We start from the raw sequence: 16,649 nt of genomic DNA, 5'->3' as shown, positions 1-16,649 counted from the left end.
GTTTAGGATTGTACTCATGGTGCCTATTATTATTGGGTCTAATTATTATGGTTGGTCGCACAGTCAGCAAAATGTTCAGACTGGATTAGGTGTCTTTCAAGTCCTTCCCAAGGACCTAGGAAGGCAGATGTGGATATTTGATGATGTTGGAGAAGCTTTATTTGAAACAGCTTACCTCCTGTGATGATAACATTTAATATTATTAAACTGTAATGTCTGCCTTACTCAGATCCTTAGGAAAGGACTCCCTAGATGGAAAAAATGGGAAATATAGTCTAAATATCTGACTATGCAAATAATAATAATAATACAGTTCGTATCCAGTAGAACAAAAAGGAAATTATAAAAAATCAAGAGGAACAAAAAATCAGCTGCTCATAGACAAAATGGTACTAAAAATGCAAAATGAAGAAAAACAAATTTAAATATGGTGTGGATTGATTACAAGAAGGCATTTGACTCATTACCCCACAGCTGAATTAACACCTGTCTGGAAAACTTTGGAATCAGCAAAAATATCTGTACATTTTTGAAATCAAATATGCAAAAATGGAAAACAATTCTAACAACAAATGGGGAGAACATTGGTGAAGTCAACATCAGACGAGAGATCTTCCAAGGGGATTCACTTTCCCCACTACTGTTCAACATTGCATTAATTCCACTGACAATAATCCTACGAAACACAAAACTGGGATACCAAATCTCAAGCCAACATGGTAAGATAAACCATCTACTATACATGGATGACTTAAAAATGTATGTGAAAAGCCCCACTAAACTTAAATCAATACTCAACACAGTTCAACTGTTCAGCAGTGACATCAAAATGAACTTTGGGCTTGAAAAATGTGCTATATTATCTTTGCGGCGAGGAAAAATGGAAAAAACAGAAGGAATAGAACTGGGAAATGGAAATATAGTGTAAGTATTAGCAAAGGATGATGGTTACAAGTACCTAGGCATATTGGAAGCAGATAACATCTTGAATGGAAAAGTCAAAAAGTCAACGCAAAAGGAATACATCAGGAGGGTCCGCAAAATATTAAAATCAAAGCTGAATGCTGGAAACATAATTAAAGCCATTAATACATGGGCAGTTCCAGTGATACGCTACTCAGCTAGAATCATCAACTGGACTTTGGCTGAACTGGAAAACGTGGACCGGAAAACATGCAAACTTTTGAATATGTACCACGCTTTACATCCACAAAGTGACATTGACAGGTTGTACTTGAAAAGTACAAGGAAAATAGGAGGCAGGCAGCTATTGCAAATCAATCAAACTGTAGAAGAAGAAAAATGAAGTTTGAATGATTATGTGAACAAAAGCACAGAAAAATTGCTGCAGGCTATGAAAACAGAGAACAGCATAAAAACAACAGAAACAAAGGCAGAATATAAGGAAAAACAGTTGGATGACAGATTAAATAGATGGAAAACCAAAGCTTTGCATGGACAGCACTTGAAAAACATTGAAGGAAAATGTGATGACAACTTGACATGGACATGGCTTAAGATAGGAACTATCAAGAAAGAAATGGAAGGTTTAATACTGGCTACTCAAGAACAAGCACTACAAACTAATGCCATGAAAGCAAAGATACAAAAATCCACTGACAACCCAAACTGCTGACTTTGCAATAATAAGGTTGAAACTGTTTCACATTTAATATGTGAGTGAAGCAAAATTGCACAAACTGATTACAAAGCTAGACATGACCGAGTTGCTAAATTAATCCACTGGTCATTATGTAAAAAATATGATTTACCTGTACCCAGAAAGTCATGGGAACATAAAGTGGAAAAAGTTATAGAAAATGAGAAGGTAAAGATCTTGTGGGACTTCAAACGGATCATCATTTGGAGCACAGCACGCCAGATATTATGGTTGTAGAGGGCCAAAGTGTACAGTTTATTGATATTGCTTTTCCAGGAGATGCCAGAGTTGAAGAAAAAGAACTAGAAAAAATAATGAAATATCACGACCTGGCCATCGAAACTACATGGCTATGGATAAAGCATGTAACAGTGTTACCCATTGTCATCGGGGCACTTGGCACCATGTCCAAAAATTTTACAAGATACATCAACAAATTGCAGCTTCCTGCAACAACACCAGCAGAACTGCAAAAAACTGTGCTACTCGGAACATCTTATATTTTAAGAAGGTACTTGGTTGATACCTAAGACGCTGGCAGCAAACCATATCAATCATTAGCACCAGTCAATGGTATTTGTAATGCATTTTTGAATGTTCAGTTGGCTGAGTTTCATGTTTAATGAATAAAGTATAAATAATAATAATATTATTAATAATAAAACATTTAATTGGATATAGGATATAAGATTTGGGGCATTTGAAAATGTATTACCTGCTATACCCTCATGAACCACAGACTGGGAATTGTTGGTATAAAACAAGTACAGCTAGAATGGTAATTTCATAAAGAGCTAGTGTATTATGCATTCTACTGCCTGTTTTCCTCAGATTGTCAGGAGTGTTTAAAGAAAAGGGGGGGAAAATCTGGAGTGACTAACCAGTCAAACTCTAGAACTGTGAAAAGGTCATGTTATCAAATGTATAATGCATTTAGTCTATATTATGCATCTGTCTTCTCCAGAATTTATGCAGAGAATAAAAACCTCTCATGATAAAGATCATTATAGGAATGAAAATATCACAGCATGAATTGACTTTTGTGACAAGTATGGAGAAAACAGTGTAAATATTACCTTTTTTGCATAAGAATCCTCTTGAAACAATATTTAAATCCAGTTACATAAGTTAGTTCTTATCAGTCTCACAGCAAGACCATAACTGATGTTCATACATCTGAACATGTAAGATTTATGCATGCACGTGGGCAAAGAGAGAAAAAGATATTATGACTTATGTTACCAATTTGGAACAAATAACTAATGCTAAGCATTTCATTCCCCCTGAGTTCATGGTGTAGCTGTATGATGTCTTGATACTTATTTTTCATTCTCTTACAAAATGGAACACTATAAAAGAGGAATGCAAAAACAAGTGTCTTCTATTAACTGGAGGCCAAAGGGATATACTGAATCAAAGAGAAAGGAAGGAAAAGGATTTCTTCCAGGAGCACAAAACCTTTGGCACAGATGTCAGAATCCTCCACATTTCAGGGACAAACTTTGGGGTTGTTGGGAAAGAATCACTAGATAGGAAAAAGAAGATAACTTCATTTCAGGTTTTGGGAGTTGTAGTTTAAGACATGTTTTTAAAAAACTAAAACAAGGGGTTCAAGCCACAAAAGAGAGCTACTCAGACCTCATTCATGCTTTACAGCTGATCTGGAGGACAGAGCAGGGAGCAAAGTCTCACATATTTTGATAGATTGCTAAACTTGTGGCTATTATTTTGGGGTTGGATATACATATTATTTCCTTTCCAGTCACATGCCATTTATGATTTGTGGATCTCATACTTGAGATGGTCAATCAACCTAGAACCAAGGAATACATGATGAAATAGGTTTCATTGCTTCTCAGTCCAGGCTGCAGTATTCAAAACACATCCCTTTTAAATTTCTTTAAATTAGCTATTTTTGTAAGGCTTAAGAACTAGACCAGATTTAGCTTTTTTGTTATTTCTTTACTTAGCTGAATAAAAGAATAGAAAAGGGAACATCTGTTGTGTAATAAATAATAATAAATCTTTGTGTCTTAACCAAAGGGAGGGGAGGGGAGGGGAAAGTAAAGGAAGAAAGGAAAGGTCATGTGAGATATCTCTGAAATGTTTCTTAAGGCAGAGTAGTGCACCACCTATAGCAAACTCACCTTAATCTTTCAAAGACGACATCAAATGTGGAAAGCAAACTGGGGAAATGGGAACCAGTATACTAGTTGCCTTCTGAGCTGAAAACATATTGTCTATTACCTATAAAACCTTGTATGTCATAGGGTCTAGATGTCTGCCCACATATGTCCACATAGTATCGTCTCCAAACATTTCTGCTTGCCTAATAAGTTCCAGCAGAGTGGGTGCACTCCAGGTCCCATTTACTAAACTTTGCTATCTTGTGGGATCTAGGAAGCATATCTCTCTATTGCAACTGCCACACTCTAGGACAGCAGTCATTAGGGGACACACACACACACACACACACACACACACACACACACACTTCCAGAACTCGTAGGGTTCTGTAAACCATAGAAAACCTGGCCTGTTTTGTTTTGTTGATGCTGCTGTTATCAGATCACTGTAGACTAGCCTGTCTATTTAATTTTTTTAGCTGTTACGGTTTTTTTAGTTTTGTACCCAGTCAGACAGATATAGAATAATTAAACAATAGACCAGAGGAGACTAGAAGACAAAGATACCATATGAAAACCCTCCCTTTTAGCCATCTATCTCTTATCATTTGCCTTAGTGGTTAAAACAGCTCATAAGGAAGAAATGTTCCAATCTGCATATTGCAACTTTAATAAAAATCCATTTTTCACCATCATAAGAAATCAGGTGACCTACAGACAATTTGTTTTACAGTTGTTGCTGCTGCTGGGGAGAGCAGGGGTTTTGAATTTGCCTGCTTACTAAGCTCAGTTCGGATGGAGATCCCTGTAGACAGAGCAAGAGTTCAGACAGATTTTTTTATTATTATTGAAGAGCACCACCTCAAGAGCTATTAGTTGCCTTACCTTTTCTCACATAATTACTGTTACATTTACATTCTTCCTTTCCTCCAGAAGCTCAACAGAACCTACATGGAAGATTTCCTTTCATATTATCAGCAGATACCGCCCGCCCCCCACCCCAATCACAAGTAGTTCTGTCTAGAGCCTGCATTAAGTATAGACAGTTCAGGTGTAAACTGGCCCCAAGCTACATGGATTTCTGTGGAGTTTGTTAACACAAACTGACTGGCATGCTGGGCTACTGCAAATCTGCCAAAGGCCAAATAAAAGCCCTTGATTCAGACTCTGGCGGTATTTTTACACAGCCATATCAGCAACGACTAGAGTGCAGAAAAATTGCTGTAGATTAGTCCTTCCCTACGGATGCTGCATTTCATCCAAGGCAGAACTCCTCGAATATATCAACAATAGAGAGGTTGAAGGGAATAAATCTATTACAATAGGATGACAGTTGTTGTTAATTGTAATAATAAATAATCTCATGGTAATTTTGGATTCAGCTGGTACACATGAATTACTCATAATACTTACATCAAAATAGATGGGAAAAACAGAAGCTACATAATATTGACTAGCCTCTCTTCCAACTCTGTTATTTTGTTCTGATCTGCCTACTAAATAATTTTGGGACCAAAACAAAATTTAACTGTTACATTTCCTCAATCTCTGGGCAGAAGTGCCGCAAATGTGGGACCAGAGAAAATGGCTTCTGTTTGTGATTATTATCATGACCACAGCAACATTACACAAGAAGGATGAGTTTTGTGACGATGCCAATCAGTGCCCATTTCCATGGACACAGAAAATATGAAAGCATATTAATATACTATTCTTTAAACCGCCATTTAGTGACTCACTACAATAAAACAAAAATATTCAGTAAAATATTTTGGTGAAATTTGCAAAGCAGCAGGAAAAATAATTGATTATTTACTAAATCATTGTTCCTCAAGAAAACAAAAGAACCTGAAAACAAAAACATGTAAAGTAAAGGTATTTAGCATAAATAATCCAAAATATTCTAACATTTGTTCTTGTTTCCTATTTTCAGTTGAATTACATTCAGATTTCCCATTCTCAAGATTAAACAATTCTTACTCATGCTATTTCAGTTTATTATTTTAATCCATTTCTTGCACCACTGGGCTTCAGCCATTGCTTTTGTTCCTTCAAGTTATCATTATAATCCATTCACTAATTGGTCATGCTTATGAAAGATGTGATGCTAATATTTCACTCCACAAGAATGTAGCAGTTTATTTCTTATTTTGTTTTTTGTAGACTGATGCTTAAGATAAAGGGTAACTTTCTCATGAAATGCCAGCATGTTTGACGCTGGAGACAAGTTTGACAAATAAACAGGACAACTGATTTATAGTATGCCATGTGGAACTGCTGTGATTAGATTTTTTTAATGATGATAAAATGTTTGTGACTAAGGCACAAGGAGGATAGTCAGGTATTTTATAATAAACAAGAGCAAGTAGAAGACTGACCACACTATGAAATTCAAGGCAAGGCTTATTTTCAATTAAATTTAGTCATCCAAGAAATGACACATTTAACAAACGCACATTTATTGAAATGTCCATATCTTATTCCTAGAAGAGATCACAGTTCCTTATATGTGGCAATATGAACTGAATAAAAGGGTGTTTTTTTTCCTGTGAATTGATCTTGAGCCAGAGTGGTTGCCAGCAATGTTCCCTCTAATTTTTTTTCAGGGTGAGCGGAAAAGTATAGTGTTTGAGCGGCACAGTTTCATGCCTGAGCACCTAAGAGAGCAACAGTTTGAACTTCTGTCTCATCTGCTGGACATTTGCGCAACATTCCAAGCGCCAAGCACCAATTGTGAGCGAGGTTTCAGCCTGATGAATGCCAGGCATGAAAATGTGCTACTCAAACACTATACTTTTCCGCTCACCCTGAAAAAAAAAAGACTTCTGCTCAGCTTTTAGATCATTAGACTGGCTAGAGAGAGACATGGCACCAACAGGTCCTGCGTCCTGGCATTTTGCAGGCAACCTGTCCTCTCACATTCCTTTGGAATGCAACCCATCACATTTGAATTAGATTTTGCCAATTATCCTATTAAAAGATAATCCTATTATTCTAAAATATGACTAACTCGATATTAAAAATGTAAATATTTAATGCTGATAAATAATAGCAGTAATTGTTATTTAGTATGATTAAAATCAGTATTGATATATCAATATATCTATCAAAATTGACAATAAACACTAAAATAACAATACAAATATATAATGTGGAATATAAATGTAATAAATATAATATATAAATACAACATAAATGTAATAAAATAATTTATCATGAAACTCTCCCCCTTTAAAGTAATAAGATCAATTAAATAGTCTAGCAAGTTTGGACAATATGCTATATGTTATGTTACTTAAGAATATATATGCCTCAGAATCAGATACAACATCCACATCACTTCCAACTGAGTCAATAAAATGATATGCCATGCCAAAACTATTTTAAATAAAGATATGAAATTAATCAAGTATTGCATTTATTTTTCAAAATGAATGTAGAATTTTTTTTATTATTTAAGTTTTGTACCCTATCTTTTCTAACTAACGTTAACTTTAAAAACATGTTACATCAGACTACAATACAAGTAATTAAATGAAGACTAAAATAAGTGTTTTGGCATATTGAGCTTTTTATATTTCTTTCTTATATTGCTTCCTTAGTTAAGAACTTGCTCCTCAGCTTACTTACGCATTAACTGTTGCTTTTATGGTTTATTCATTCACTGCTCCATCTTCAGTTTTTTTCACAGGGGGCAGGGCTTCCTTCCTTCCTTCCTTCCTTCCTTCCTTCCACTCCTTTGGCCACCAATTTTGATCCAATTCTCTCTCTCTCTCTCTCTCTCTCACACACACACACACACACACACACACACACACACACGTGTTCTTTGGGGGGGGTTGAATTACTCCGCCTCACTGCGCAAAGTCGGCTCAGCATGTGTTCGGACCCTGCTTACGCCGAATCAAATCTGCAGCCGGCGGGACCATTTCAAAGCCGCCAGTCCTCTTGCTCCTTCTCCTTCACCGGCAAAGCAGCGGCGGTGGTGCCTCCCCCTCCGCTCGGAGCACCTCAGCTGGACTCTGGGTTATCCCTGCCATCGCCTCCACCTCCACCGCTTTCCTACTAGCTCCCGCGGCCTCAAAAGCACGGCAGAGGAGGAAGGGGGAGGGATAACGCGGGGGCCAGCTCAGGTGCTCCGCGTGGAGAGAGAGGCACCACTGCCACGGGCGGCTCATCAAAACAAGTCTGGGGAGGTCCTTTGCAGGCGGCCAGTTCTAGCCGCCTGCAAAGGACTTCCCCACATTTGGTTTGGTAGAAATCTCTGCGCGGCAGTTAGAAATCTCTGCGCGGGGGTTTCTAGCCACGTGCGCGGCCGCGCAGGCGCGCACCTTAGAGGGAACAGAGGTTGCCAGTACTTCTGGAATTTGGTGCTATTCTTTGCTTTTTAAGTAATCACAAGAAGTACAAGGATATGATTTTAGTCTGCTTTGCGCAGGTGAACAGATCCTTGTGGTAGTTGAATGTAATGCATACATCAAAATTAAGAGAAGGGGTCATTTTTTTATGCTTTGCAGAAAAAAATGCAGCAGAGAACATTTTAACTGCTAATTAGACAAACTTGCAATTTCAAAATCTTCATCCTAGCATCCAATTGGTTGGGGAAAGTGTTTTTTAAGTGCGGGTGGGTGCATGGGTTTGTGTTTTTGTGATTTTAGATATGTGGAGACTGACTGTCATATATTATTTAATGTAGAGCAGGGGTCCCCAATCCCTAATCCATGGACCAGCACCGCTCTGTGGCATGACAGAAACCGGGCCACGCAAACAAGAGAAGCCCCATCCATGGGATGCAGGCAGCACCTGAAACCATGGTCTATGGAAAAACCTCTCCCCGTGGAACTGGTCCCTGGTGCAAAACAGTTTGGGAGGGTCACTGATATAAACGGGGTTTTTTTTCCTATTCTGAAAAAAAGTTCCCTTTTTCTTAATCTTTGTTGCATTATTCACATATATATTTGGCATCTTCCAAAGCAGCCTGCAAGGTGGGAGTATATTTTTCATGTGCATTATATGTTAATCCATTTAAATACTTGATAAATACTTCCAGCCATAACAGAATTGAATTGAATTTGAATTTACTTTATTTGTATGCCGCCCTTTTCCCTGAAAGGGACTCAGGGCGGTTCACAATTCAAGGGAGGGGAAAAACAACAAAATTACAAAATATAAAGACATACACAGTTAAAAAACACAACAATCATACCATTCGGAGTGGAGCTGCAAGTCTTTAGCCCCAGGCCTGTCGGAACAGCCAGGTCTTAAAGGCTATGCGGAAGGCCTGGAGGGTGGTCAGGGTACGAATCTCCACGGGGAGTTCGTTCCAGAAGGTCGGAGCAGCCACAGAGAAGGCCCTCCTCCGGGTAGTCGCCAGTCGACATTGGGCGGCTGATGGAATTCGGAGGAGGCCTAGTCTGTGGGCTCTTATTGGTCTAGTGGAGGTAATTGAATGAGGTGAAAGGGGCAAAGGCAGCCTTTAAAGTGTAATAAAATGCCACAAGGAATAATCTATTGTTAGATACAGTTTCTGCTTGTTAGTTCTTCTGTATAAAAGATTCAGTACAATATAATAGAGATCTGATTTAAGAAATTTTGAACAACTGTAGTTAATTTTAAGGTTAACTTCTTTAACTTTACTCCAGTTTAGAGAATCCAAGGAAGTGAACTTCAAAAGACAAAAGTTTTACATTTCTTACAAAAATATGTGATGGAATTTTAAACTTGCAGAATTAATCTGCCTAATAAATCAGCCGCTAATGACATTCACCTTCCTTCCCTGCCTTCCTTTCATTTTAAGAGGGTGAATTCTGTAAAAATAAAGGTCTGTAAGATGTTTTGACATCTGCAAGTCACCATATTAGGGAAGGGATTTTCCCTCAGTGCTTCTTTGAATAATTAACAGAACTCATACTTCTAATTTGAGGAAAAATATGATTTTCTGAACTGCTGCTGCATTCGTGGTAGAAGTAAACTCTTAAAGTGTTTATATGATGGTTGAACAGCTACTGGAACGTTTTGTGACAAATAGCAACAAAGAAGTGCAACTGCTAAAGAAGGCCAAGAGCATGTTATGAAAGATAATTATTGCCTGTTCATTATGTATCATGCTATGGTTAAGTGATTTTATTGCCTTTATTTGCATTGTAACTAGAATTTATGTGATAGCTTTCCTGTCTTTGCTATATCTTTTCCATATCCAAATGTAAATCTATTCTGGCTACCTTTAACTGTTCGGCTAAAAATAACTCACATAGGAAACAAAATGAAAGCAAGTCACTTAAGATAACAGGACTGACAAATTGTTTTACACACATCATTTGCCAGGTAAAATGCTGAAGTAGCTGTGAGAGGCCTGGCTTAAATGCAGGTACCTCAGGAGCAGGCCATTTTATAATACCCTTTTCATATTCAACAAAACCACAGTGAGCTTGATTGAAAAGATGTTTTTTCATGGAAAAAACATCACTAAATTCAGTAATGTTATTTTGAATGAACTTTTATATTACTTAGCTTTAAAAGAAGGGTATATACCACAAACCCAAGGAGGTTTCTCAAAAGTAAAAGATACTGTAGGGCTACTATATTGGGCCCATAAATCCAGATCATGCTAGGTTTATAGTAAAGAGCCACAGAAAACTTTTGCCAGGTTCAGATGTTTTTAATCATAAAGTCTTACCTGAAGTAAGTATATATAGTAACAGAGAGATTTTTAACTATTTTGGGTAAGAAAACAAAGCAAATACAAAGAGAGATTTCAGGCCATTTACAGAAGAGAGATGGATTTTAAAAGTAAGATGGAGAAATGGTGAAATAAGACTAGGGCAACTTGATGTAAACTTGAGAAACTAAAATACTGCAACTTTAGACAGTATAAGAAGAAAACACCAAAAGGTACTGATATATTAATTTAAAGCAGTGGAAAATTAACCCAGGTTTAGGAGGCGTGTGCAGCAGAAAAAGATTTTTATGCTGGAATTTTCTTGCCCAGAAATAACATGATAGGAACAGAGCGCATTTTGACTGCATATGCCTCTTCACTCCTGTAATCTCTCCAAGGTCAGAGATAACAACATCTGATTATTGTGTCTGCCTGGCTAATTTGTGTTATCCTGCTCTCATTCTGTGTCTTGCCCAGAATTTGCTGTCTTTCATCTGTATCATCTCCTGTCAAGGGATAGGATAAACTGGCAGAAGCACCGATTCTGCCAATGGGCTGTTCTAGAGTTTCACAGAACTACAAAGTCATCTGTTTGTAACAGATTTGGGGCTTACTTAACCTATGGCATTTCACAAATGGCCCAGATAGGAGTACTGCCTAAAACCCTGGATGGGCAGTAGTACTTAGTGGATAACATTCAAATTGGAAGACGTGATGATCTGAGCAATGCATTTAGCATAAAAAGAAACAGGAGCCAAAGCAAACCAATGAAAAATCAACAATAAGTAGACAGAAAAATATGTCTTCCAAAATAAAGGCCTGATCAGCTTTGCTTGATGTAGCCTTTATTGGCAAAGGCAGGGTTCAACTTTAGAACCACTACCAGACATTTTTTCTTTGGACTTGAGTCACATAGCATACGCTGGGATGCATTTCTAAGTAAGTATGCTTTAACTGCAGCTGTAATCAATCATATTTGTCTTTTAGGCTTCTATTGTTTGCTTTTGCTGCTAAATTCCCCCTCCCTATGAATGGGCCAGTTATATTTGTTGATGCACACCATCTGAGGTTCAATACTGAATCTTGTTGCAGCTTTTTTGCTACTTAAAGGAGCCAGGAAACTTAATCTATAGGAACAGTTAAAGATAACCTGATAGGGGGAGGAATTGACAGATTCCATAAAGGTTGCAGAGATATGTGCTTCTGGATCTCTCTGCAAATCTCTCTGCATGTCTCACACTTCGTTTTTGTGTTATTTCTGATTTGTTGTAGACAGCCTTTTTGAACACAGGGCCCTGTATTTCATTACATTGCATATTTCCTGGGATATCATTAAGCCATAGCTTAAACAGACTAAGGGGTTACTTTATGGCATCTCTTACAGGACAAAAGTAAAGATGAAACATAGTAGAAGTGATTTTGGCTCAGTCACTATTGAGCAAATGGAAAAAAAAAGAATGCCTTGTGCTATGAAAGTGAATCATGATATAACAGTGATTTTATAACAACTCATCCGATGGTCAGATAAAAGCACTTTCTTTGATTTGTACCTATTATATTGCAATCAACCAGGTTTTCAACATTTCCCAAGAAACATATAAGTACAACGCATTAAGGCAGACAAAGTAAAAACCACATAAAATAGATAATAAATAATACACTGATATAAAATACTAAGAACCACCTAGTAATACATCAGTGTCATCTCCATCACGTTCTGAAACAATTCAATTTGTAACATTTTTTCAGAAGAACAACAATATGTTGACAATCTGATGTCTCCTTCACATTGTCATACTGAGAGGCCCATAAGCTGCTTCGTGGGACATACAGACTAGGTAAATCAATTCCAGCTTGGAGGAAACCTAACACTAACCTTAGCACCAAGCTGTAGGGGTTTATAGGTTAAAAACTAGAACCATTAGCTAATAAGAAGCCAATGCAGGAACTGAAGCACAATGTGGTGTGTTTGAGGTGTTATGCACCAAGCAGTAACAAAGCCATAGGTATTCTTTGAGCTCGCTGAAGTTTCCAAGGCATCTTCAGAAGCAGTACTTTGTGCACTGCTTTGTAATGCATAGTAGTAGTCTAACTGCATAACGATAATGGCATGAAGTAATTTTATAAAGTCCCATTACTCCAGTAGGGCTATAGCTGCTACCTGTGATTCCAGATGTACCATCAAGTTGCAAATCCGTTCTCTCAATAGAAGTGTCGCACCACTGAGAAACAGCAAAGCCATAAGAGAATCTCAGTGTACAAGCAGCAATTCCATCCTGCTGGGATTCTATTTATTTCTTTGCTTGCTTGCTTAGGCTTATAGACCATTCGAGTTATTAATGGCTCTAAGTAGTTTACATTCCCAATTTACAAACTGGGTTAAAAATAAAAACGATAAATATAGTAGAACATAACAATTTCCCCATCATAGCATGCCAAGCATGCAACAAAGCAAATTTCCATGAAGCCATAAACATTCCAGAAAAAATTCAATCTTATTTGTTCCCAAGGTCTTCTGGAAGATCCATGTCTTAATCGCTTTCCTAAGCCCAAGCAGTGTCAATGTCAGTATACTCTGATGAGAAATATTATGGGATCCTTGGTGCTCTCTGAACTTTCTTGTTTTCTTGCAGATGTTTCATTACCCTAACTAAATAAATCAGGGGTCCTCAAACTATGGCCCATGGGCTGGATACGATCCATGGAAGCCATTAAACTGGCCTGCAGAGGACCACGAGGCTGCCCTGTCCACATCGCCCTGCCAATCCGCCGGCGTCCACTTGCCTTCTAAAGGCCAGGGAGACCAAAAACAGAATGCATGGAGGCCTCTTGAGGCCAAAAACAGGCCCGTTTTTGGGCTGGAGAGAAGTACTGGAGGCTAGGGAGGCCAAAAATGGGATTCACAGAGGCCTCTGGAGGCCAAACACAGGCCTATTTGGGGGTTGCAGAGAAGTACTGGAGGCCAAGTAGGCCAAAAATGGGATTCACAGAGGCCTCTGGAGGTCAAAAATGGGCCTATTTTGGGGCTGCAGAGAAGTACTGGAGACCAGGGAGGCCAAAAATGGGACATGCAGAGGCCAAAAATGGCCCCGTTTTTGGCCTCCCAGGCCCCCAGAGAGAGAGGGAGGGAGATGGAGAGAAAAAGACACACACACACACACACACACACACACACACAGAGAGAGAGAGAGAGAGAGAGAGAAGTCCCTCATACACATCCCAAGGCAGCCACATGCCTTCATTAACCTGCTTTCTATCCCCAAGAGCAAAACAAATAAATGTTTAATTTGTGTGTATTGTTTGGACTGCTAAATTGGCCACACCCACCCAGTCACATAACCACCTAACCATGCCCACGCAGTTGGTTCATCCCCCAACGGTCTGAGGGACCTTGAATTGACCCCGTTTAAAAAGTTTGAGGACCCCTGAGGTAAATTATCAGTAATGAAACAAACGTCCGTAAGAAAACAAAGCAAGCTCAGAGAGCACCAATGATCCCTCATTTCAACCTTGACTACAAATATTCCCCTTTATTGAAGTTCCAGAAAAAAGGGGCAATGATAGCAAAGTCCCATTCCTGTGACCCTTGATGGCAAAACTCCTTCAGAATAAGGACCTGAAGTGAGCCCCCCCTTCTACATCTTGTTGAAGAGGCAGATATAACTAGAAATAGGCAAAATAATGAAGTCTTGAAGTATGTAAGGTTTTGAAGGTGACATCCAGGACCTTGAATTAGTTTAGTTTAGTTTTAGTTTTATCTTTATTTGTATGCCGCCCTTTTCCCTGGGGGGACTCAGGGCGGCTCACAATTCAAGAGGGTGGGGGAGAAGACAAACAATAGACAATACAGCATGTTAAAAGAAAACACAACAACAATCGTACAATTCGAGTGGGGCTACAATCTTAACCCCAGGCCAGCCGGGACAGCCAGATCTTTAAAGTGGCGCGGAAGGACTGGAGGGTGGTGAGGGTCCGAATCTCCATGGGGAGTTCGTTCCAAAGGGACGGAGCAGCCACCGAGAAGGCTCTCCTCCGGGTAGTTGCCAGTTTGCACTGGCTAGAAGATGGAATTCGGAGGAGGCCTAATCGATGCGATCGAATCGGTCTAGTGGAGGTAATTGGCAGTAGGCGGTCTCTCAAGTACCCAGGCCCACTACCATGAAGGGCTTTATAGGTGATAAGTAGCACCTTGAAGCGCACCCGGAGATCAACAGGTAGCCAGTGCAGCTCGCGGAGGATAGGTGTTATGTGGGTGAACCGGGGTGCACCCACAATCGCTCACGCGGCTGCATTCTGGACTAGCTGGAGTCACCGAATGCTCTTCAAGGGCAGCATCAGAAGCAGATTGGTAGCTAGTTGCAGCTCTTGTACCAGAGATTTCACAGCAGCCAATTGAAGTGTGCATGAAACTATTCAAACTGCTGTATTCTGGATCAGCTAGAGTTTCTGGGTAGCTAATAGAGAGTGTGATGCAATAATTCAACTGAGAAGAAACAAATTCCACCCATTTTTATCTCTTTCAGACCCTAACAGCCTCCAAACACTGGGTCAAGATGTTAATAGCTTGTCTCAGGTGGTCAGGGATAATGATGTATAATTGAATTGCATAAGCATACTGTTGATAACAACAGTGCACATTACCGGAGGACCTCTCTGAGCAGCTTCATGTCAAACAAAGACCTACCCAGGGTATTAGTTCTTTTGTCCTTTAACTGCAGAATAACTAAACAATTGTTTAGATATAATATCTGTTCATAAGTGCACTGTTTGGCAGTGATAAAAGTAGTAGTAGGTAATGCTTCCAAAATTACTTCTCTCCATCATATTTCAGCTTGTCTTAGTATTCAGTGCCAAATACCTTCAAAGGAAGGTAAAAAGTAATATAGAAAGCAGATTAGAAAGTTTTACAGACTGGAAAAGATGCTATTTGCTCAGAATAATCTAGCCTGTTAGCCCGAATTAAAAGGTGTGGTTGCTAAAACTGCGGTAGTGCTGGAATAGTATGAAATAGGGTCTCAGGCCCTTGTTTCCACTTAGACAGACAAATCTAATTCTAGGTGAAGAGGCTGTTCCCTTTTACTGCTTCCCTGATAGCAAAAGGCACCGAGATTCAATTATCCAACACTGTCATTCCAGAGTAATTGGGTTTCTCCTTCCCTTGGCTTTTTTGGACAATACTCCTTAAAAGTCCAGCAATTTCAGCTTGCTTCCCATTGCTATCTCTCCTGTTTTCATATTTCACTTTTCTTGGGAAGTTTTGGGAGTGATGCCTTGCCACCACGTAAACCTTTTGATGCAAATAATTTCAAAATGTAATCTTTGAGGCTGTGATCACTCCACTTTACGCTGAAATTGAAATTGCTTGAACAGATGAGCAAAACTCCCCATACAACGATGTGCTAATTGGTGTTTGAAAGCAAGATAAACAAAGGAGGAATTTAGGTGATGATTTAAATAAAGTCTTGGTTCACAGAGTGTGATCTTGAGAAATTTGGGATGCATTTATAAACGAATGCAAGCAAAGGGTTGAAGGAAGGAATAATAAACTGGATTGCATCTCATGCCAACAAAGTAAATCCATTTTGGTGTATATTTACTCTTAAACTTTTCACTATATTTTGTTAGGGCATGTAAATATAACTGTTGCTAAACTATTCATTCCCCCAAACTCACAACCCAATAGTCCCAAAGGTGCTTTTTCAAGAGGCAACTGGACTTTCTGGTTTTTCTTTGAAGAGGTTTCGCTTCTCACCCAAAGAAGCTTTTTCAGCTCTTCAAAACCAGAAAGTCCAGTTGCCTCTTCAAAAAACACCTTTGGAACAACCATGATATGGATGACTAAGAATCTCCATAGTCACAGCCCAATAATGAGCATCAGTATCATTTTACATTCTGATCATTCCTCAGTTCAGATTGTAACAAGAAATATTTCACTAGTAAAATACTGAGAAAGGTTTAAAATCATGGTGATTCTGTAACAGTCATATCTTTATGAATACAACTAGTGTGAAGATCCTTGAAATTTCAATTACATGGGAGTAATGAAACCCAAATTCTGTACACATTCTTTAAGTTATTGGGTTTGATGTACTTTGATTCAATACTTCTTCTTTTTTTTTTTTTGCGCTATGAGGCACCTTTTGAGCTAATTGAAGGTGACAAATGGACAAGAGAATTTTAGTAGTGTATAGATAGATAAATTTGT

At 38.7% G+C, this 16,649-nt stretch overlaps 1 protein-coding gene across 4 annotated transcripts in view; it reads left to right on the top strand.

Annotated features, from left to right (window-relative positions):
- The window catches only part of SPOCK1 (SPARC (osteonectin), cwcv and kazal like domains proteoglycan 1), a 471,478-nt gene that overhangs the window by 382,251 nt on the left and 72,578 nt on the right, over window positions 1–16,649 (top strand). The window lies entirely within an intron of this gene.

The sequence above is a fragment of the Thamnophis sirtalis genome, unplaced genomic scaffold (assembly GCF_051295495.1).
Source record: "Thamnophis sirtalis isolate CommonGarterSnake01/CBP01778 unplaced genomic scaffold, rThaSir2_p1.2 scaffold_3, whole genome shotgun sequence".
Classification (NCBI taxonomy): Eukaryota; Metazoa; Chordata; class Lepidosauria; order Squamata; family Natricidae; genus Thamnophis; species Thamnophis sirtalis.
Note: the sequence above shows the minus strand (reverse complement) of the source record. Positions and strands in the feature narration are given on the sequence as shown.